Genomic DNA, 22,562 nt, shown 5'->3' with positions numbered 1-22,562 from the left:
CATCAGAGTGTTCCTCTCTTTCTGCCATAGGAGAGGCTCTCATCTTGTTTTTCTTCTGTTCTCGCCTACGGCCACCTGTTTTCCAACATTCTTCCTCATTACAGTAAGCACACTGTTCTTCCCCAATGGTGGCTTACCTCTCTTTGGGTTCACCTTCTGGGGATCCAATGCCACTGCCAACGAGTGGCATTTCGTTTCATTTTTGCAGCTTCTTTCTTCTGTTGTTGTTCCCTGTCGAACACTTTAAAAGCAACATCTACCAATCAAGAAGGGTTTATTCCAAATGTACCATCTAATTTTTGCAACTTTCTCCTGATATCTGAGGCACTTTGCCCCCTCAAAAAGGTCAAATTTACCATTCTAATATTTTCAGGGGCCTCAAGATCTGCATTAAGATGATGTCTAGGGCTTTCCTGGTGGCGTAGTGGTTGAGAGTCCACCTGCCGATGCAGAGGACACAGGTTTGTGCCCCGGTCCGGCAGGATCCTGCATGCCGCGGAGCGGCTGGGCCCGTGAGCCATGGCCGCTGAGCCTGCGCGTCTGGAGCCTGTGCTCCGCAACGGGAGAGGCCACAACAGTGAGAGGCCCGCGTACCGCAAAAAAAAAAAAAAAAAAAAAAAAGATGATGTCTGTAGGCCTGATAAATCCTTCCCAAAAATTCAGAGAGGTCTTCATTTGTTTTTGCTACTTTGGTTCCTCTTTTCAAAGCCCTGCCAAGATGCACTAATAAGTAGTGCTCCAACAAGGGCATTCCTCCCTCTCTGGGGTCCCAATTTGGTCCAGCTGTGGGTCCTGCCAAGTGGGCTTCAGGTGTAGAGGATCCTCGCTATAAAGGAGGGTTGTGATCGATCGTTGCACTTAAACAAGTCTGAGAAACCCAGCTGGCTGGTCATTTGCATTTAGCCCCCTATATACAATAACAGCAGTGGCAATTGCCCTGCCCTGGGAGTGGCTCTTGACTCAAAATGGCTGCCCTGTTGGGCCTTAGATGGTGATACCAGACCAAGTCCCTGTGCCCCAGAAACTAACACAGGATTTTCTAATTGATCCCTAGAAGGAGGGGAAGTCCTGAGCCCCAGTGTCAGGAATCGGGGTTGGAAAGGAAAGGAAGGTGGTGGAAGGGGTGGATATATTGGCATAAGAGCCAGAGTGGCTGGGGCAGCTAGCTCAGCTGGAGGAGTTAAGGTTTGAAGCAACATATCCTCATTCTGATTCCCTTCCTTTTATTTTCCCTGATGTAATAACACAAATGCTTGCACATAAAGGATTCCATCAGTCTTTCCCACTTCTTCACAAAATAGCTACAGAGTCATTCAAAAGCCACTGTCAAACCGTAAATAGCAATTGATCATCTCTAACCGTTAAGGTTGCCTTTTTGCTTTAGCGTCAACCGATCGGGATTACAATGCAATTGAAAAGAAATTGGTTACTGCTGTGACATACAATTAAGATTAAAATTGTGACTGATATCATTTACCAGAATATACCAGAATTTTAGGAGTTCCATATGATTTCTAGAACATGTATATTAGTAACATTTACTTATATGATACAATCTAAGAAGTTTTATTGCCACTTATTTGACAATGTTTCCCATGTAATTTAACATACCAAATAAACCTAATTAGTTTAATATTCCTCTGAGATGGAGAGAAAACAAATAATTTGAGGTGTTCCAGGGACCCTTTAGACAACCTCAAAGTTAGCTAGAGGTGAAATGAATTCATTTAGTATTTGATCTTTGGAATTTTGTCAAACATACCAAAAAGTTTTAATCAGTGATAATAAAAGATCTCAATGGCAAATACAGTTCATTTAAACAAAGAAACTCACAATTACCAAACTCAGGTCAATATTTGAAGAAAACTTTGCCCTCTTAGAGAATCAAATTCAGGTTTTGTACCCTTTTACCTTTAACATTCATTTTCTTAAATAAGTTCCATCTTATCTTAGCCAATCCTGACCATGCACAAAACTCTTTCAGCGTTCCTCCTCCACAAACCTTCCACAACTTTTTGTATCCATATTAATCAGTCTCTCACTATCTTTTCCATTCAGAAACAATCAGCTCTAGGACAAAACCACCTTTTTCCCTTTAACAAAATGCATTTTCATTTCTCATACTTTCTTTGCTGAAAACACACATCTTACATCTTTGCATACTGAAATCTTTCACTTATAATTTTTAAACTTAAAACCTTAATCTCTAGTGAAAACCAATAAGCAAGTAATTCACTGGCATACTAGCATTTTTTTTTTTTTTTTTTGCGGTACGCGGGCCTCTCACTGTTGCGGCCTCTCCCGTTGCGGAGCACAGGCTCCGGACACGCAGGCCCAGCGGCCATGGCTCACGGGCCCAGCCGCTCCGCGGCACGCGGGATCCTCCCACATTGGGGCACGAACCCGCGTCCCGTGCATCGGCAGGCGGACTCTCAACCACTGAGCCACCAGGGAAGCCCCATACTAGCATTTTTTGATTGACAAACGTACGTTTTAGTCTTCCTCTCCTAAGAAGGCAAAGGTAAGTAAACTTAGACCTGCCCAGCAATTAATATTCTAATATTTTATCCTATTTGAAATGACCCAGATAGTTAATGAATTCTCTTCCTTTATAACTTAGCTTCAAGTTACGAAAATCTAGAGGTTATTTTAGATAGTTGTTCCCAAAACATAATTATTCCTATAGAGTTCACCTAAAACTCTTACCTCATTTGTCTATTTTATTTAATTAAAAGCTTTGTCATATTGTTATTTTTCTTGCTGACAAACTTTGTTAACAGGAATAATAAGGTCTTATTTGATTTCTAGTAAACCTTGGTACAATAAAAGTTTTATACTTAATGTTGATGACTTTAAAGTATTAATCAAACCACCAAGCTTAATCTAACTTTAATACCAGATATTAATTCAATACTGAATATTTCCTGAACCCGAAATCCATTCTGGCCAGTTGTTTTTATGTTTAAGTATTTATATAAGCACTTAATTTCCTTTAAGCCAGTTAAATAGAGCTCTTCTACAAATTAATTTCGGCAATGCCACACATCTATAACACACGTACAAATACAAACACAGGGACCTCACAGTTCCCATTCCAAAATTTCAGCCATGAATCAGGTACAAGGTAAAACCCATTAGTTACAAAAGAGGTTGGATTCAAATTGGGTTTCTGGCAGATGGGACAAATCAAGATCACCTGTCGGGATGACTAAACACTTTTACTAACATTTATGGAAAAGACACTTCTATTTATAGCTTTTGGTGATTTTAGGAACAAAGTGCAACCTTTTCTTCCTGAGAATGTCCCACTCTTAGACAAGAACAGACACTTTTTTTGTATTGTCTGTTTTCCTGTTCCTTTCCTCCATTTGATATCAGTAAAAGTTTTAAAATCACAAAACTGCTTTTGGCTGTAAATGGACAAACAGTACCAAACAAAATGAAATGAAAAACCCAAAGGACAAACAGAAAATCCTAAATAAACACTCAAGTTTGGTCTTGGGGTTTTACATATACCAACAACACAGGAGACCATAAATTGCATAATTAACACAGTAAGGGTAGCAGTCCATGGTGCACAGGATCCCAAGATAACCCTGCATAAAGCCCTTGTGGAGATCCTAACAGGTACTGTGGCCACACATTGTTGCAATAAAACACCATCTTCCTCTCACCCATGGGTTCATAGCTGTAATCAGATCCCATATCCAAATTGAGCCTCAGAGGACTTTCTTTAGGGATAGTTGAAACATTTCCCACTTTTAAAGACAGAAATTCAAGACAAACAAAACACAAACTTCCCACACAAATGCTAGCATCCAAAGAAACAAACTAACTGGTTCCCAAATCGGATAAAAGACCAACAACTATTTCCTTTCTCCAACAGGGTACCCCAAACAAATTGGCTTACTCCAGAGAAAAAGCCCCAAACAGAGAGGAAATAAAGTTCCTGGCTGTACACAGCAAAGTGACTTACCCTACTACATGGAGCCCACCAGCTTCCAAATGTTTCTTGTTCCAACTGCCAAGCGCTGGGCCAGCAAGTGCCACTTCGGGGAATTTTGAAGGGAAGATCCTCAGGATAAGTGGTCCCGGCAGCTGTTAGGGCCTTAACCGAAAATTCCCCAACTGGGCTAGCTAGCCACGACCATCGAGGCTCTCGGCTGGATCCCCGAAATTTGTTACCTACCTCAAGCTCATATTGCTTGCCGCACAACAGACCAATAAATTGAGAGACAAGTTGTTGGGACAAAGAACAGTAACCTTACCTGGAAAGCCAGCAGACTGAGAAGACGGTGAACTCACGTTCCAAGACAGAATGCAGGCTTCTCTTATACTAAAAGGGGAGGGAGTAACGTCGAACACTTCCGGGTTCCCGTCAGCCTCAGTAGGGGCTGTGTTAATTTCTTCCTGCCTGCCGCCATTCGCAGGTGGGCCTGATCAGGATGTTTACTGCGATCTAATCAAGGCTATTTTGGCTTAATGTTCATTACCTGGGAGGCAGGGGTCCCAGAGATGGGCCTATACTTTAAGCTTATAGGCAACATCCTTTTAGTGATTAACTTGTAATATATAGAATACAAAGGTTCTTCCCTATTACAGTCTGAGGATCTAACTTAAAACTTGGTTACTATAGTTGAAAACACAATTGTATAACTGAAATTTGCTAAGAGAATAGAACTGAAATGTTCTCACCAAAAAAGACAAATGTTTAAAGTGATGGATGTTTTAATTAACCCAATGGGGGGAATCATTTCACAATGCAAACATATAATTTCACATGTAGCAAGTCACCATGATGTACACTTTTAAAAAGCTTACAACTTTATGTCAATTATACCTCAATAAAACTGAGGTATAGGGCTACATCTGGACATTCACTGAGTTCAGCACAAATGGTCACCTTCAGAGCAGAGGCTGAGGTATAGAGTCTAGAACTGAGGTTCTAACGCATCTGAGAATCCAAACTCCTGGAGGGTTGGAACCTTGTCTTATTCATTACTGTATCCCCAGTCCTTGGAACAGGGCTTGGCTCAAAGATGGCCCTTAATACACACTGAACAAAGGAAAGGAGGAGGACTGACCTCCTTCCAGGGACACTCCCCAAGCTGGGCTGAACCAGGTTCTATGGCCATGTGAGGAATAGCCTCCTGGCCTTTTGGGTCCAAAAGATACCATCCCTCACCCCACCCACACATGCAAATACCAGCGAGTAGATGCCTGCACTCCAGGAATATCCAGCCTGGCCTCCGTGGCTACAGACCCACATTTTTCACTATCTGATGAACTCGTGGAGCAGGACCAAGGGGACACAGCTGGCATCCCGGCCCCCTACAGCTTGGCTCTAGCCAACTCCCCACCCCCACCCCCCGCCATGTACACCTCAGTTTGTGGAGCTGACATTCGATTCCCAGGGTGGTATTTCCCGCCTCCGCCCTCCCATCGCTGCCTGAACCTCCCTCAGCCTTCCCAGGCAGAATCAAGTCAGAGATGGATTCCTCAGCGAGGCCTTCTCCTCCATCCTGCCCCACCCACGGCCACGACTCCTGGAACAGGCGGCGGTGCCGGCACTGAAAACTGAATTCAGAAGGCGGAGCATCTGGGGGTAAAGAAGAGGTGAATTGGGGGACCACGCGAGAGTAGGTGCCTGTGGGACACCCAGGCGGAGAGCAAGCTGCGTCTCTCAGACGCTATCTTACTCCTCGCCCGGCACCGTTCTTCTCAACCCCTGGCTAGCTACCCCAGCGTCCGGGTCCGCTCACCTCCAACTCCTCCACTCCTGCCCAGATACCGTTGACGTCATGGGGTTCCGCTATCTCATTGGTCGACATTTCCTCTCCCCGCCCGTGCGTGGGAAGGAGGGCGAGCCATGGTCCCTGGGGGTCAGGGAAGTGGGGGGGGGGTTCCGTGGTGATTGCAAACTGGCTCCATAGGAAGCGCCCACGTGGGCCTCCCCCAATCCGCTCTACTGGACGAGATTCCCCCAGGGCAGAGGCTGCTACATCCGCTGTGCCTGGAAACCGGAAACCGGATTCGCCCTCCTCCCGACGGGACCCCTAGCACAGCGCTGAAAGGAGGCGCGTCGAGTAAGGCGAGCGCCCAGCCTCCAGCAGCACTAGAGTCTGGTGGCCTCTAGATTTGTTTTTCGCATCATGGCCTTGGATTAGTCTCTCCTCTGGGCATGTGTTTCTTATGTAGAATCGGAGAAAAGGCACTGTCCGCCCTGATCCGCGAGCAGCTCCGCGTCAAAATGAGAGGTTCTTAACCAGGAGCCTGCATTCCTAACCCGGCCTTGCCTCTGGCCTCAGTTTTCTCATCTGTAAAATATGAATGTTGCGATTTGGATCATGGGAGAGGGGGTGGAGGGGTACTAGAGCCCTTTCAGGACTGTGGCTGTAAGCCTGGGATCGCTCTCAATGGCCAGGTGTCTTGGAGGGGTTCAAGATGAAGGCACCTGGCCCAGGTCCCACAGTTATGAAGTGACTGAGTCATTTCCAGCTCTTCTAAACAGCAAGACACTGAGTGATCTTTCAGAGCCTCAGTTTCCTCATTTGTAGACTGAGGACTGTGAACCCCTCTTCCCTGGGGTGTCCCTATAATTATGTGAAAAATACGTAGAGTAAGTGCCAAGCACAAGGTACTTAATAAAAGCTCATTATAATGGATTTAATTAATTTTTAATAACGAAAATGCAGTCTCATTAAATATGTATTCACTGTTGCGTTCCCACATTTATTCTGTTAAATCTCTTTTCCCCTTTGGCTAGTCTGGCTTCTCCCGCTCTTCTCCTCCCCCACCCCCGCCCCCATTTCTGTAATTCCCAGGGACTCAGCTTGCTTCTCTCTCATCCTGGTCACTTTACAATCCCCTCCTTGAGATCTGTACTCCAACCTGCTGTAGAGTCGAATAAAACCCTATCTCTTCCTGTCCTCACTATGCCCAAAGGCAAGGCCACACAACTTTGCTATAATTAGGGATTATGTAGTTTTTACTATAGGAACACAGTTGGGGACAGGAAAAGTAAGGAACCAGGGGCAATTATGAAGCTCAGGGAAATGATACCAAGATGTAACATGACTCCTCTGCCAGGTACTTAAATAGTAGCATCCCTCTGGGTACTGACCCAAGCTCACTTCTCACCTCAAGTGCCATCTCTGCAAATAGTCCCCAAATCTCTGTTGCCAGCTCAGATTCTCCTGACCTATGGACTCAGCTGTGTATTGTATAACGGCCTCATTCTTTCATTCAAGAACATGGATCTCTCCACTTCTCTGGGTAGGTCTCCAGAGGAATAGGCCAGTGAAAGACCTGTCCCCACTTCTGATCTAACAGCCTGCAGAGGGATGGACCAGACAGGAACCAGCCTACCTCTGCCAACAGGAATGAGGCCATGCCCTGTGAGAGAACCAAGTCCCCTGAAATACACATTTTGCTTGTTCTTTTTTTTAATATATTTATTTTTGGCTGCATTGGGTCTTCGTTGCTGCACGCAGGCTTTCTCTAGTTGCAGTGAGCGGGGGCTACTCTTCGTTGCAGTGCACGGGCTTCTCATTGCAGTGGCTTCTCTTGTTGCGGAGCACGGGCTCTAGGTGCACAGGCTTCAGTAGTAGTGGCTCGCTCCGTGGTTGCTCCGTGGCATGTGGGATCTTCCCGGACCAGGGCTCGAACCCGTCCGTGTCCCCTGCATTGGCAGGCGGATTCTCAACCACTGCGCCACCAGTGAAGCCCCATTTTGCTTGTTCTGATGAATTGAGACCCACTAGACTCTGTTCCCCACCCCAGGGAAGAACTGAAAGTAGACCCCAGAGCAGTGAAGGCTTGGTCCAAGAGGGGTCCATGTAGAACACAGAAATCTTTCCATATGCTGTTTTCTCCTTTCTCACTCCTCTAGTTAATTTAGGCCTTCTGGAACCCAAGGCTCACAAAACCTTTCATGAAAGGGCCACAGTTTATGTCATCACACTCATCTCTCATGGATCCCTTTCTCCTCAAAATGTACCTTGAAGTCTTTGCACGAGAGCTTCCTCCTGCCTCGAACTTGCCCTGCTCCTTGTTCCAGCACTGCCACCTGCATTTTCACCAGGCTATTTGCTGCTACCCATCTTTCTGACCTCAGCTTAGACGTCACATCCTCTAGCAAGGCTTCCTGAACCTCAAAAATTGGTTGAATATTATTCACAGGTGCATATCAAAGGATATAGGAATGCAGTGACAAAATGTGTAGGATTTGTTTAAAATACAAGAAAGAAAGAGAGAAAAAAGAGAGGAAGGAAGGAAGGAGGGAAGGAAGGAAAGAAGAAAGAAAGAAGGGAAGGAAGGAAGAAAGGAAGGAGGGGAGGAAGGAGGGAAGAGAGAAAGAAAGAGTGAATGAAAGAAAGAAAGAGAAAGAAAGAAAGAGAAGGAAGGAAGGTTGGTTATCAAGGGTGGCCAAATTTTTATATTTATTGAAGTTGGAGAACTGTTATATGAGGATTCATTATACTATTCTCTCTACCTTTGCATATACTTGAAATTTTACCAGTTAAAAAAAATAAGAGGAGGGACTTCCTTGGTGGTCCAGTGGTTGAGACTCCACACTTCCACTGCAGGGGGCATGGATTTGATCCCTGGTCTGGGAACTAAGATCTCACATGCCGTGCAGCACAGCCAAAAATAAAAATAAATAAAATAAAATAAAAACATTTAAAAAAAAAGAGGAAAAGCACATATACACATACACAAAATCTTGGCTAGAAGTGACAAGGTCAGACACAGACCCTTCGACTTTTGTGTCTCTGGCCAATGTCCTGTTCTTTGTCTCATGAGTGATTAACTAAGATGAGAACTCTCATCCCCTTGAAACTAGCTAGACACAGAGATAAACATTTTCTGTTAAGCTGAGACTTCCCCTGATGCAGAACAATCCCAACTGTAAATTCCTCACACCTGTAACCTATCTATTCCTCCCTATAAAAGTCTGAATCAAAACCACCCTGCCTAGACACTCTGATCTTTGTAACTGTGGGGCTCTCCCTGAGGAAATGGACTGAATAAAATCAGTCTCCTTATTTGTCCACACTGTCTTTGACAGGAGTCCCTTCTATGGTTTCCATAGAATTCTTCTCCATCATACATGTCATGCTGAACTGTAACTGCTTGTCTGTCTTCCCCAGTATCCAGCATGATAAAAATGGGGAATTCCTTCAATGTCCAGTGACGGACTCAGCACTTTCACTGCTGTGGGCCCGGATTTGATCCTTGGTTTGGGGAACCAAGATCCCAAAAGCCATGAAGCATGGCCAAAAATAAATAAAATTAATTAATTAATTACATTAATATAAAAATGGTCAATCTGTGACTGTTCTTTCTGGTAATGACTATCTACCGGACAGTGTAATATTGTATTCTGGCCCTCCTAGTTTGAGGGAATAATGCACACCAAATGTTTATTGCAGAATGCTTATCTTTCTGTTCTCTGTAACAAGAAAATGGAACCCAGGCCATTTAGAAATTTTATACTTTTAATAAACAAATTGAAAAGAAGGGCAGCCAGATCACAGCCTTGTGTTGGGTTTGCTGACAGTTCAGTTTGAAGACTGTTTCCATAGAGATCTGGCCTCCCCTTTTCCAGTGACAGACAGCTAACAGTGGTTCTCAATCTTAGCTCACCTGGGAGTCTTAAAAAATACTGTTGCCTGGGCCCCAGCCCCAGAAATTCGGATGCAGTTGATCCAGTGTGTGGCCTGGGCAACAGATTCTTGAAAGTTCCTCAAGTGATTCCAGTGTGCAGCCAAAATTGAGAATCACTGTTAGATCGAAGCAGAACATCATCAGTGTTCCCTCCTGGCAGACTGGTGGGAGCATCCTTGGTGGGACAATGGATGGCACACTTGGATGGCACATCACTGGGACTGGCAATCTGACTGGCAGTGATGCCAGCAATCTCAGTGAAGACAGCTCTAGACAACTACAGATAACCCAGCATCACCAATCTCGACTGGTGGCAGGAAGCCAGGTCTGATCTCATCACCAAGAGGCCCAGACAGGGAGACTGATCTTAAGCCAGACAACAAAAGCAGCTGAAGGAGCTGGATGAGGACCAAGTGGAGTAGGCAGGCTTGTGCTACCCAGGTCTGTGCAGTTGTCAATCTCAGTTTCCTCATCTATAAAATGGTGATAAAAATACTACCTGCCTCATAACCCTCTCAGACTTCAGACAATACTACAAAACTATAGTAATCAAAACAGCATGGTATTGGAACAAAAATAGACATATGGATCAATGGAACAGAACAGAGAGCCCAGAAGTAAACCCACACACCTATGGTCAATTAATCTTTGACAAAGGAGGCAAGAATATACAATGGAGAAAAGACAGTCTCTTCAGCAAGTGTTGTTGGGAAAGTTGGACAGCCGCAAGCAAATCAATGAAGTTAGAACATACCCTCACACCATACACAAAAATAAACTCAAAATGACTTAAAGACTTAAATGTAAGACATAACACCATAAAACTCCTAGAAGAGAACATACGCAAAACAGTCTCTGACATAAATCGTACCAATGTTTACTTAGGTCAGTCTCCCAAGGCAATAGAATTAAAAGCAAAAACAAACAAATGGGACCTAATCAAACTTATAAGCTTTTGCACAGCAAAGGAAACCATAAACAAAATGAAAAGACAACCTACGGACAGGGAGAAAATATTTGCCAGTGATGTGACCAACAAGGGTTGCAAACAGCTTACACAGCTCAATAACAGAAAAACAAACAACCCAATCCAAAAATGGGCAGAAGATCTAAATAGACATTTCTCCAAAGAAGACATACAGATGGCCAATAGGCACATGAAAAGATGTTCAACATTGCTAATTATTAGAGAAATGCAAATCAAAACTACAATGAGGTACCACCTCACACTGGTCAGAATGGCCATCACTAAAAAGTCTACAAATAATACCCCAAAAAAAAAAACCACAAAAAAAAAAAAAAAGTCTACAAATAATAAACCCTGGAGACGGTGTGGGGAAAAGGGAACCCTCCTACACTGTTGGTGGAATGTAAATTGGTGCAGCCACTATGGAAAACCTCCAGTATGGAGGTTCCTCAAAAAACTAAAAATTGGGCCATATGATCCAGCAATCCCCCTCCTGGGCATATATCCAGAAAAAAACTATAATTCAAAAAGATACATGCCCCCCAATGTTCATAGCAGCACTGTTTACAATAGCCCAGTCATGGAAGCAACTGAAATGTCCACTGACAGATGAATGGATAAAGAAGACGTGGTACATACATACAATGGAATACTACTCAGCCATAAAAAAGAATGAAATAATGCCATTTGCAGCAACATGGATGGACCTAGAGATTATCATACTAGGCAAAGTAAGTTAGAAAGAGAAAGACAAATACCATAATGGAATCTAAGATATGACACAAATGAACTTACCTACAAAACAGAAGCAGACTCACAGACACGGAGAACAGACTGTGGTTGCAGGGATTGTGGGGAGGGATGGATTGGGAGCTTGGGATTAGCAGATACAAACTATTATATATAGAATGGATACCCAACAGGTCCTGCTGTATAGCACAGGGAACTATACTTAATATCCTGTAATAAACCATAATGGAAAAGAAAAAAAATACTACCTGCTTCATAAGTACTTATAGGGAATAAACAAGTTAACATATATGAAGCGTTACTAAGTGGTATGTAAGTCTTAGCTGCTGTTGTGGTTTGGAGAGGTGAGGAAATTGGGCAGTGTTTCAGTGGATAAAATAAGATTTTTTTACATACATCTCCTCCCCAACCAGTATGGTCTCCTCATATGAAGGTGTTCACAGTTTACATTGTTTTTAGTTCCTATCATAATGAAAAAAATTGTAATGTTCATACTGTCTTAGTGTAAATGAAATTTGGCTTCATAAGTCGTGTAGTTTTCATGTATTGATACTAACAGGCTTCATGTTCTGGCAGGCTTGTGATCATTGCAGTCTCCTCCTTTGGAGCATCAGCAAGACACTGGGGTTTATACTAGGACTTGCTGTGTTGGCGAAGGCAGCTCTTACCCGCTGGGGCCGTGGAGTGGGTTTGGAAGGGACCCCAGGTTTCTCTACCAACCAAATGCTGTGCTTATATCTGTGGCCTGACCTCCTGGTTTAGCTTATTGGAGAAAAGATACTTAAGAGGCTGAAACTTTGGGGCCAGGACAGTTGGGAGTGGCAGGCCCTGTCTGTGCAAAGTCACTAGGTTATCTATCCTCTTTTTTTTTTTTTTTTTTTTTTGCGGTACGCGGGCCTCTCACTGTTGTGGCCTCTCCCGTTGCGGAGCATAGGCTCCGGACGCGCAGGCTCAGCGGCCATGGCTCACGGGCCCAGCCGCTCCGCAGCATGTGGGATCTTCCCGGACCAGGGCACGAACCCGTGTCCCCAGCATCGGCAGGCGGAGTCTCAACTATTGTGCCACCAGGGAAGCCCAGGTTATCTATCCTGAGTAGAGAGATATAATGATGAAGTCACCCACCTGCTATTCTCCAGGGATGCTGACCTATGCTGGTCAGGTCTGTGTTACCACCAGAGCTCCTCCTATTTCCCTTGAGGTGTTGACTATTCAGGTATCAAACATGGAGCACAGGCACAGCAACTCCACCTGCTGACAGGATTAAACTAGAATATTCTGTCCTCACCGGGCAATCCCATTTCTCTTGCCCAGCTGAAGGAAAAAGGCCCAAGAAGTGTCAACAATTTTGATCAAAAGCAATCAACACAAGGGAAAAAAATACTTTATCAGAACAAGAGAGACTGTAGACTATTTTCTAATCCCCTGGAAGAGTAAGCATCTTTTGAAAGGATTTGTTGTATCTGAAATCCAAATTCTGAAATCCAGTTCCTGGTACCTACCAAAAGCAGGGCAGTGACATTCACTGGTGTCTTTTGTGTCTCAGTCAAGGATAAATACTTTACATATGTTGAATCATTTAAAATCCTCTTAACATAATTATCTTCATTTTTATTGGTCTGGAAAAGGAAGCTCTTAGATTGAGGTAACACCTCCAAAGTAGCACATCTAATACGAGGTTGGGGCCAGAACACCATTCCAGATCTGTCCATAGACTCTGGCTCCTCGGGGAGGAAATTCACCTGTTTACCTAAGACAGCTGGGCTGCCTTAATATGAATGAAACGACGAAATGTCTTTTCAAAGATACGGGTTTTATGGAAAAGTCAGAAAATATACAGAAGCAAATGGAAAAATTATCATTCATCATCTCCCATCCAAGTTACTGCAGAAAACATTTTGGGGTTATATTTGAAAACATTAATATGTTTACCTGCTTTTTTCATCTGAGCCTTTAGAATGACGTTTTATTTCTAGGTCAATAAATGTAGATATAGGGGCTTCCCTGGTGGCACAGTGGTTAAGAATCTGCCTGCCAGTGCAAGGGATACAGGTTCGAGCCCTGGTCTGGGAAGATCCCACATGCCGCAGAGCAACTAAGCCCATGCGCCACAACTGCTGAACCTGCGCTCTAGAGTCCGCGAGCCACAACTACTGAAGCCCGCGTGCCTAGAGCCCGTGCTCCGCAACAAGAGAAGCCACTGCAATGAGAAGCCCACACACCTCAACGAATAGTAGTCCCTGCTCGCTGCGACTAGAGAAAAGCCCGCACTCAGCAATGAAGACCCAACGCAGCCAAAAATAAATAAATTAAATAAATAAATGTAATAAATAAATAAAAATGTAGATCTATACCATCTACAGTTGGCTGGGTAGTATCTCAGTGTACACGTGTCCTAAATTATTCACCTGGTTCCTCTATCATTAGACATCTACTTGTTTCTAATTTTTATTTATTATAAACAGTGTTCAATACATATCTTTGTACATCTTTGGGTGCTTTTGTTTCTTTAGGGGAAAAAATCCTAAATGTGAAATTGCCAAGTCAAAGGGAATGCACGTAACTTTCTTAAAAAACAAACTTTTGTTTTATTTTATTTTGTTTTTGAAAGGTTTTTAAATATATATTTATTTATTTGTTTGTTTGTTTATTTTGTTGTGCCGGGTCTTAGTTGCAGCAGACAGGCTCCTTAGTTGTGACATGTGAACTCTTAGTTGCAGCATGCATGTGGGATCTAGTTCCCTGACCAGGGATTGAACCTGGGCCCCCTGTATTGGGAGTGTGGAGTCTTAACCACTGCGCCACCAGGGAAGTCCCTGAAAATTTTTTTTTTAATTTTATGTACAAACAGCTAGCATTGTTTCTGCTGTAAGGATGTCCTGGATGACCCATTCAAGGAAGTTTACTTGGTCCAGTTTAATGAAGCCAATATCCTTTTGTGTACTGATGGATCCTACTGTGCTGGTTTAAGCAGAGGTAGAGCAAGAACCAGAGCAAGAACCCTGGCTGAATTTTCTCGAATGGCTCCAGAAGAGCTGCTGGCTACCCATCCTGCTTTCTCGAATGCAAGGAGGCAAAAGGAAAGAGCTCCAAAAACAACCTTTTAGATTCAAGTATGTCATGTATAGAGAAAGTGCATAAGTTATAAGTGGACAGTTTGATCAAGTATCACAAAGGGAGCACACCTGTGTAAATACCACCCAGATCGAGAAATAGAAAACTATGATCCCCCTCCCCCCCCCTCTCAGGCCTCCCCCCAACCTTTCCTGCTCTCACCTTTCCAGACATAACAACTCTTCTGACGTTTAACATCACAGATTGATTCTGACTATCTCTTAACGTATAAACATTATCATCCAGTGTGTACTCATTTGTGTCTGATTTCTCTCACTCAATGTTATCTTTGTGAACTTATGTTGATGGGTATAGTGGGAGCTCATTTTCACTGATGTATTTTTTTTTAATTCTAATATTGAATTTTTAGAAAGTGAATACTCACGGGCAACATCATACCAGAAGCATCTCTTGTGCCTTCTACCAGTCATTGCTTTCCTGAAAGGTGACCTCTCTTCCGATTTCTATCACACTCGATTTGTTTTACCTTCCTTTAAATCTTATATATAAGTAGATCATACAGTAAGTACTCTTTGATGGCTGGCTTTTCACTCATATTTTTACCTATTGGATTCACCCACATTTTTGGGTGTAGCAGGAGTTCGTCCTTTATTGTATAGTAGATCAGTTTACGAACATGCAGTAATTTATCCATTCTACTGTTGATAGGCATTTGGATTTTATATGATTTTTGGCTATCATCAATAATGCTACTACGAACATTCTTGTGCACGTCTTTAATGTTTGGAGGGGGCCATGTCCCCCTTTTCATTATTTTTCTTTTTCAGAATTTTTGGGCTATCTTTGCATATTATTCTTCATAGAGATGTACTTTAGTATCATTTGGTAAAAATCTTAGAAAAGTTAACGTTAGGATTTTGACTTGGATAGTGCAAAACACACAGGTTAATTTAATATCTTAATTTTGCTGATTCTCATTCCGTGTTTATTAAAATCCCATGTCTCTTGACAAAGTTTTACAGTTTTCTTCATATCATTTTTAAGCATTTATTTTTAAGTTTATTCCTCGGTAGTTTATACCTTTGGTTGCTTTCGTGAATAGGATCTTCTTCCAGGGAGGTCTTTCAATGACACTGTATGAAAGAAATAAATGAGTGCTGTTCAGAAATTCAGTATGTTACAGAAATTCTACTTGTCTCTTTTGTTTGTAAACAACTATTTAGAACTTTCATAGTTGCTTGGTAACGTGTCCCCTTGGCTTTTCATTCTGTGGTGGTACAAAGATAACATGGATTTCTGGAGAAATCCAAAATTGCATGGCAGCGTTGGAAGCTTTCCCAGCTCACGAGTCCCTGCACAAGTTTCTACTCAGGCTGACGGGAAAGAACACCTAAAGCCTGGGCCATTTCTAGGTACTTATTCTGTACCAGTTACTACTAAATGTGGAGAAAACAGACAGATGATCCTCAGAAACATGTATAGAGCTTTCAGTTCTCTATGGAGAGAGATTCAGCCTGTAAGGCTGAAGAACTTTCCAGCAGGGGACCCGCATGGGGAAAGGCCCTGAGGTGGGAGGGACTTAGCACATTCAGAGAAGGGAAAAGAATGCAGGGCTGGGAAGTGCTGAGTGAGGGGTGTGTCCTGCGATGAGTCATGACTGGGGAAGTGCAGGCAGGATTATCTGCTGAGATGATGCTCTTCCCACTCTGGCTGATGGGGACCCAAGCAAATGCGATGGGCTGGGGGTGGCAGTCAGGCGGCCCTGGCTGCAAGGTGGTGTGGGCCCAGGGAGACTGAGTCCCAGCCCCAGGGTGGCCTCCTTCTAGCTGTGGAAATGAGGGCCAGTGCCGTGGCCTAACTCTCCCTGGGCCCCATACTGAACTGGACATCTGGCATTGTAGCTACATTACATAGAGAATGGATGGACAACAAGGTCCTACTGTATAGCACAGGGAATTATAGTCAATGTCCTAGGATAAGCCATAATGGAAAAGAATATAAAAAAGAATGTACATATATGTATAACCGAGTCATTTTGCTGTAGAGTGGAAATTAACACAACATTGTTAATCAACTATACTTCAATTAAAAAGGATTACTAATGAAATTAACATTTAAAGATCAACATATAAAAATACTTTTGGGACTTCCCTGGCGGTCCAGTGGTTAGGACTCCACACTTCCACTGCGGGTGGCACGGGTTCAATCCTTGGTCAGGGAACTAAGATCCCGCATCCTGTGGCGTGACCTAAAAAGAAATAAAAATATATTTTTTAGCATCATCCTTGCAGATTAACTTTATCTTATTTTTAAACTACATTTAATAAGCAGCAAGTTGGAACAGTTAAGCTTTGGGTTCCTCCCTCTGTTAAGCATGTAACCATCTGTAAGTGTACACATGAGAAGCTACTTCTTCAAGGGGCCCTTTTGAAATATGGACAAGCATTTTCTCATGGGAATAACATCACCCTCTAATTGGATGCAGTAAGAGAGTAAATGGTTTGATCATGCAGAAGACAGCCTAGTGAGGGAGAGGGTATGTTTATACACACAGGATTCCTTTGATTCACACTCTGCTGTGTCCTGTGTTTCTATGACAGACATCCGGTCATTCCCCTCCCAGAAAGCCATTGTGTGGCACCAAAGAGATAAAGCGTGTGAAAAGGCTTTTTAACAGAAGAGCTAGACAGATTGGGGGTTATAATTAGGTTGGGTGACTTCCTGGGGTCCCTGAGCATCTGGGGAAATGGGTGGTAGGGGCCCTGACAGGTCACCCACTGAGAAAGCAGAGGAAATGCCAAAACTGAGATAACTGAGGCAGCTGGAGATCACATAAGACCTTTAATTTTTTTTCTAAGCTGGCCTGCCCACAGTTCAAAATTTGGCACTAGTTCCCACGGAAGAATGCTGGTTGCCTCAACCATGAGACCTTTCACTGCCCCTCCACCCTCACCCTGTCCAGCTTCGACCTGGGCTCAGCCTAGCCAAACCCAGCTCCTGAATGCATGTGGGCCCAAGTGTTGCAGGAAAACGCGTGGGGCCAGAGAGGATGGTCACATCCCACGTCTCAGGCGAGTCCCTGGGACGGCCGCCAAGTGTGGGTTCTTAGCTTCACACAGGAAAGAATTAAAGAGCAAGCCACAGTAAAGTGAAAGAAGGTTTATTCAGGGAGATCTATATTCCATAGACAGAGTGTGGGCCATCTGGGAAGGTGAGAGTGGCCCCAAGGTAGGGAGATCTATATTCCATAGACAGAGTGTGGGCCATCTCAGAAGGTGAGAGTGGCCCCAAGGTATAGTGCTGCCAGTTTTTATAGGGGTGGGTTTCTATAGTGGGTAATTTCATAGGCTAATGAGTGGGAGGAATATTCCAGCTATTTGGGGGAAGTGGTGGGGATTTCCAGGAATTGGACCACTGCCCACTTTTTGACTTTGTATGGTCGGCCTTGGAACTGTCATGGCACCTGTGAGTGTGTCATTTAGCATGCTGATGTGTTACAATGAGCATATATTGAGGCTCAAGGTCTGGTGGAAGTCAATTCATCAGCCATCTTGGACCTAGTTCGTTCTAACCAATTTATGTCGTGTCCTCAATGGCTGTCATTCTTTTAAAGGTTGTGTCCTGCCCCCTTCCTGTCTCACAAGCACCCATGTGGCTCAGAGATGGGGTGAACACATCTGGTTTTCCTGTGACCCTCCCCATTTGTGCCTGTTGTCCTGGTGCCATTACTAATACTCCCCCTCTCATTCTCCGCAGTGCTCCAATATAGGTGATAAATTATGTGTTCTCCTTATTGAGAACCCAGCTACAGGCTGTTACCTCAACAGGCAGCAAGACTTGGAAGCCTAGGTTTGGAGAGCAAGGGTCCAGGGATACTGCACTTGTTCCCAAAAGGTAAAAGGAATGGACAGCAGAGGAGGGTCTAAATTGTTCAGCCTAACATAAGAAAGACCCAGGAGGCAGTGATAATGCTCTGGTTCACCTCCCCATCCCAGGCATCCTCATTTGTTTGAGCCCCAGCACTGCTGCCTTGCGTACTAGCAATCTAGATGCATAAAGCACGGTACACTGATCAAAGGCAATCAGACATTCATTCCATCTAACAAAACTGAGTCCAAGCTCGCTTTGTGTACCACACAACAGGCCAATGAATCTGGAAACGAGGTGCTGAGGCAAGGAATAGCGACTTTATTCAGAAAGACGGCAGACCAAGAAGATGGTGGACTAGTGTCCCCAAAAAACCATCTTATCAGGGTCTGGATGCCAGTTTCTTTTATAGAACAGAGAGGGGGAGGCAGTGAGGAAGTAAAGTAAAAAGGGCCATTAGTTTTGCCTGGCTTGGCCAGCCTCAGGGAGGGGATTTGTTAGTTTCTTCTTTTCTGCAGCCATCCACCAGTGGGCAGGGTCAGATTGTCTCCCTGTGAGCTGAACAAAGGCACTTTAGTTTAACATTCAGGCAGAGGGGCAGGGTTCCCTGAGGCAGGCCATTACCGATGATTATAATAACAAAAGCAACGAAAAGCAAAGGTTAAAGTCAAAGCAACAGATCCAACATGGAGTCAGATTTTGCTCTTCCCTGTTACACAATTACTGACACGCTACTTTGGTCCAGGAACAGACACAGATACTGGGAATCCAAAGAGGATTTCAGGCAAGTCACTAGACTTATAGTGCAGTGAGGTAAACACTATGAGGTAAGCCCAAGGGGTCATGGGAGCCCAGAGGAAGAGCTGGCTCACTTTTCCTGGAAAGCCAGCGGGGGGCAGGGAGGGGCGCAGTTACCAGGAAAGCTGTCACAAAGGAGCTCTTGGAGCCAGGCTCTGCAGACAAGACAAGGTACCAGATATCTCCCTGTGGGAGCAGGGAGTTCTCAGCTTTCAAGAGCCATACAACCAGTGTGATGAATTGGGAAATGGGGATTGACATATATACACTAATATGTATAAAATGGATAACTAATAAGAACCTGCTGTATAAAAAAAAAAAACATAAAATAAAATTAAAAAAAAAAAAGCGCCAAACAACCAGAATTACAAGTGTGTGTGAGCCAGCAGGAGGACCCAGGCAGGCAGATGAAGCCATGGATGACGCAGTCCCAGGAGGGTGGGGCTGGTGTTCCTTTCAGACCTTCCCCTTAGGGGCAGCTTGTGCCAGGCCCCAAGCCGGATCTGGGGCTGAAGTTCAGAGCATCCAGATGGCCTGTGGGAGGTGAGAGTGGGCCTAGAATCAGGCAGGCTCTGAAAAAGCTGATCCGCTATCAGATAAACCTCCTGGGAAGAAGGGTGGAAATCTCGTGTGGCCATTCCGAGAAGCAGAAAGAATAGGCAGGCCCCAAGGCACTGGTTTCCCCTTGACTAGAGGGCAAGGTTGAGAAACAGGCTGGCCCCAGCTCACCCTTCCCACCCCTCCACCCTCTGCAATTTTTGCCACTGAGGATGCCATTAGGTTTTAGGGTCTGGTTGAGGTAACCCAGTGGTTCTCACATTTTAGCATCACCTGGGGAGGCCTGTTAAAACACAGATGCCTGGGGCCCGCTCCAGAGTCCATAGGTCTGGGGTAGAGACCCCAAAACTGTACTGTATACAAGTTCTCAGGTGCTCTGGTTCTCATGGCGTTTTTTGGTTTATTTGCTTTTCATTGAGGTATAATTATACAACAGTATACAAATTTCAGGTGTACAACATAGTGATTCACAATTTTTAAAGGTTATATTCCATTTATAGTTATTAGAAAATATTGGCTATATTCCCAGTGTATAGTATATCCTTGGAGCTTATTGATTATATTCTCAGGTTTTGAGAAGCACTGAGGTAACCCAGTCGTGGTCTCTTTTTGATGGGGCCCCCAGTGAGGCTGCCTGGGGCTGAGGACATGGGATTCGGAAGCGGGAACTGGGCTTGTGGGCTGGCTTGTAAGACTCCTCAGTTTCTACCTCAATAAAACGGTCATTCTGGGGAATATCCTGGCGGTCCAGTGGTTAGGACTTCGTGCTCTCACTGCCGAGGGCTTGGGCAACTAATAAATCCCACAAGCTGCGCAGCATGACCGAAAAAAAGAGAAAGGGGTCATTTTGAGTCCCAAACAAGACCTGTGATATAAAAGCCCTTTGTAAACTGAGAGGTGAAATTCAATGTCAATTATCATGCCCAAGTTGAAACCGTGTAAAACTCAGATTGGGACTCAAACCACGCAGCCGGGGCTCAAACCCGGCCAAAACCCAGCTTGGGACTTCAACCTATGTGGCCAGGATTTGAACCGGGCCAAAGCCCTGCTTGGGACTCTAACCTGACGTCTGGACTTACTGAGGCTCAGGTTCTGCGTCTCGGTGCAGAAGGAATTCAGCGAGAGGCAAAGTGATAGGAAAGAAGTAGATTTCTTAACTTAGGATGCTTGTAAGAGATGCAAGCCGGCAGGCGAGGGAGCTCTGCCTTGAGGATTAAGTGGGCTACAATTTTATGGTCAAAGGAAAGGGGGAGGGGAAAAGACGGCCTTATTCCAGTAGATGTGAGGCTTACATCACTAGTTCCTTCTTCATATCAGGCAGGAGAGTGTCTGACCCTATGAAGTCAAACTAGGATTATCATAGCACTTATTCAAATCAGTAGAAGGGTGGGGACATTTTTCTTCCATCTAATGGCCTGGGGCATATCTCGTACTTTTATTTATGGCTTTATAGTTAAGCAAGGCTGCTTTGTTCCAATAGCTTTCTTGAGCCATCATTAACTTACAGTGGTCTCCCTAAGTTTCCTAGGTTTCCCTCTCTAACTATAGGCCCCTACTGGGACTTCTACAACTACCTGTATAACTATCCTATTCTATGCGTATCACAAACCTGAAGTTGTGAAATGTGCTTGTTTCTCCTAAAATAATTATGGCTGTGACCTAAGGACCACACCTACATCAGGATCCCCTGGGATGCTTCTTTTAATGTGAACTTCATAGATCTGAATCTTGGGTTGGGGTCCATCATTACATTTACAATTTCAAAACATCTTGGGTGATTCTTGGACACCCCAAGGAGTTTAAGAACCTCCAACTTATTTGAAGAGTGAGTGGGAGATGAAAAAAAAAAAGTCATTCTTCATTTTTCTGGTTTGCTCTTGGGCCAGTAAGATTCCCTCCCGCCCCAAACCCCGCACTCCCTCAGTCTCCTTGCTGCCAGCAATGCTGGAGGAACCTCCCTTCTCTGGAAAGTCATGGCTCACGGGATTCACTTTTCCAGAAAGCTGCTTCTCCGTTGCCAGGCTCCCAGCTGCACGCACGCCAGGCGCCCCCTCCTGGCCACATAGTTTTGTCACTTTTCCTCCGATGGCGCTAATCTGATCCTGCCACGTATGAGTTCAGAATCCTTTTAATGTCAGAAGAAAATATGATTCTCTTGCATTTAAGAAGTTTGAAAGCCTCTTGAAATGTCTCAGCTACTTGTGATTTTACTGTTCCAGTGTTCTGGAATGAGCTGTCCAGAAAAAAGAGGTTCAGGCATTTAGTTTGCAGAAGTGAAATCAGATCGGGGCGGGTGCGGTGGACTCCACCTTCCGTAGGTGGAGTTTTTTCTTTAAAAGGACCACATCTGCCAGGGTGTAGCTCATAACACAGCAGTAAACTTGGTCCCTGGAGGATGTTGGAGGTGTGTACCTGTGTGCAGTTTCCTTCCATGGCTTCATTTCAGCAGTGTGTGGTTTTCTGTGTTCAGTTAGCGTTTCTTGCAGAAGAAATCATGCATAAGCAAATGTAAAATTCCCATTATCCTCAGATAGTTCCCTAATGTATCAATTGTACTGGCACAAATTCGTGCTCTTTTATAGCAAATCTGACTGTAATGCATCATTAAGAATGTGCTGATATGAAAATACCTCTGAAATAAATTGTAGAGTGAATAAAACCAAGGTGCAAAAAAAAAAAAAAGCCACATTTCGGTAGGCTGGCAGAGAAAGTGTTCGTGGATTCAGAAAATCTAATTAACAACCTGAGACTTCCTCTGAGTCTTTTTTTTTTTTTTTCCTCTGAGTCTTCTGTTGACTGTCTGGTCACTTTCACCACAGCATCCTGGAGCTGGAGGGTGTCCTAGAGCTGTTCTTCCCAACTGTGTGCACACCCAGCACAT

At 44.2% G+C, this 22,562-nt stretch overlaps 1 long non-coding RNA gene across 2 annotated transcripts in view; it reads right to left on the bottom strand.

Annotated features, from left to right (window-relative positions):
• Positions 1-14,654: 14,654 nt before the first annotated feature.
• Positions 14,655-22,562, bottom strand: part of LOC109550774 (uncharacterized) — a 55,811-nt gene continuing 47,903 nt past the window's right edge. For both annotated transcript variants that reach the window (XR_012333866.1, XR_012333867.1), the window contains one exon: positions 14,655-16,706. This is a non-coding gene — a long non-coding RNA (uncharacterized lncRNA). The remainder of the gene's footprint in view (positions 16,707-22,562) is intronic.

This window comes from Tursiops truncatus, chromosome 9 (assembly GCF_011762595.2).
Source record: "Tursiops truncatus isolate mTurTru1 chromosome 9, mTurTru1.mat.Y, whole genome shotgun sequence".
NCBI classification, from domain to species: domain Eukaryota; kingdom Metazoa; phylum Chordata; class Mammalia; order Artiodactyla; family Delphinidae; genus Tursiops; species Tursiops truncatus.
The sequence above is the reverse complement of the archived record's forward strand: the minus strand, read 5'-3'. Positions and strand labels throughout refer to the sequence as shown.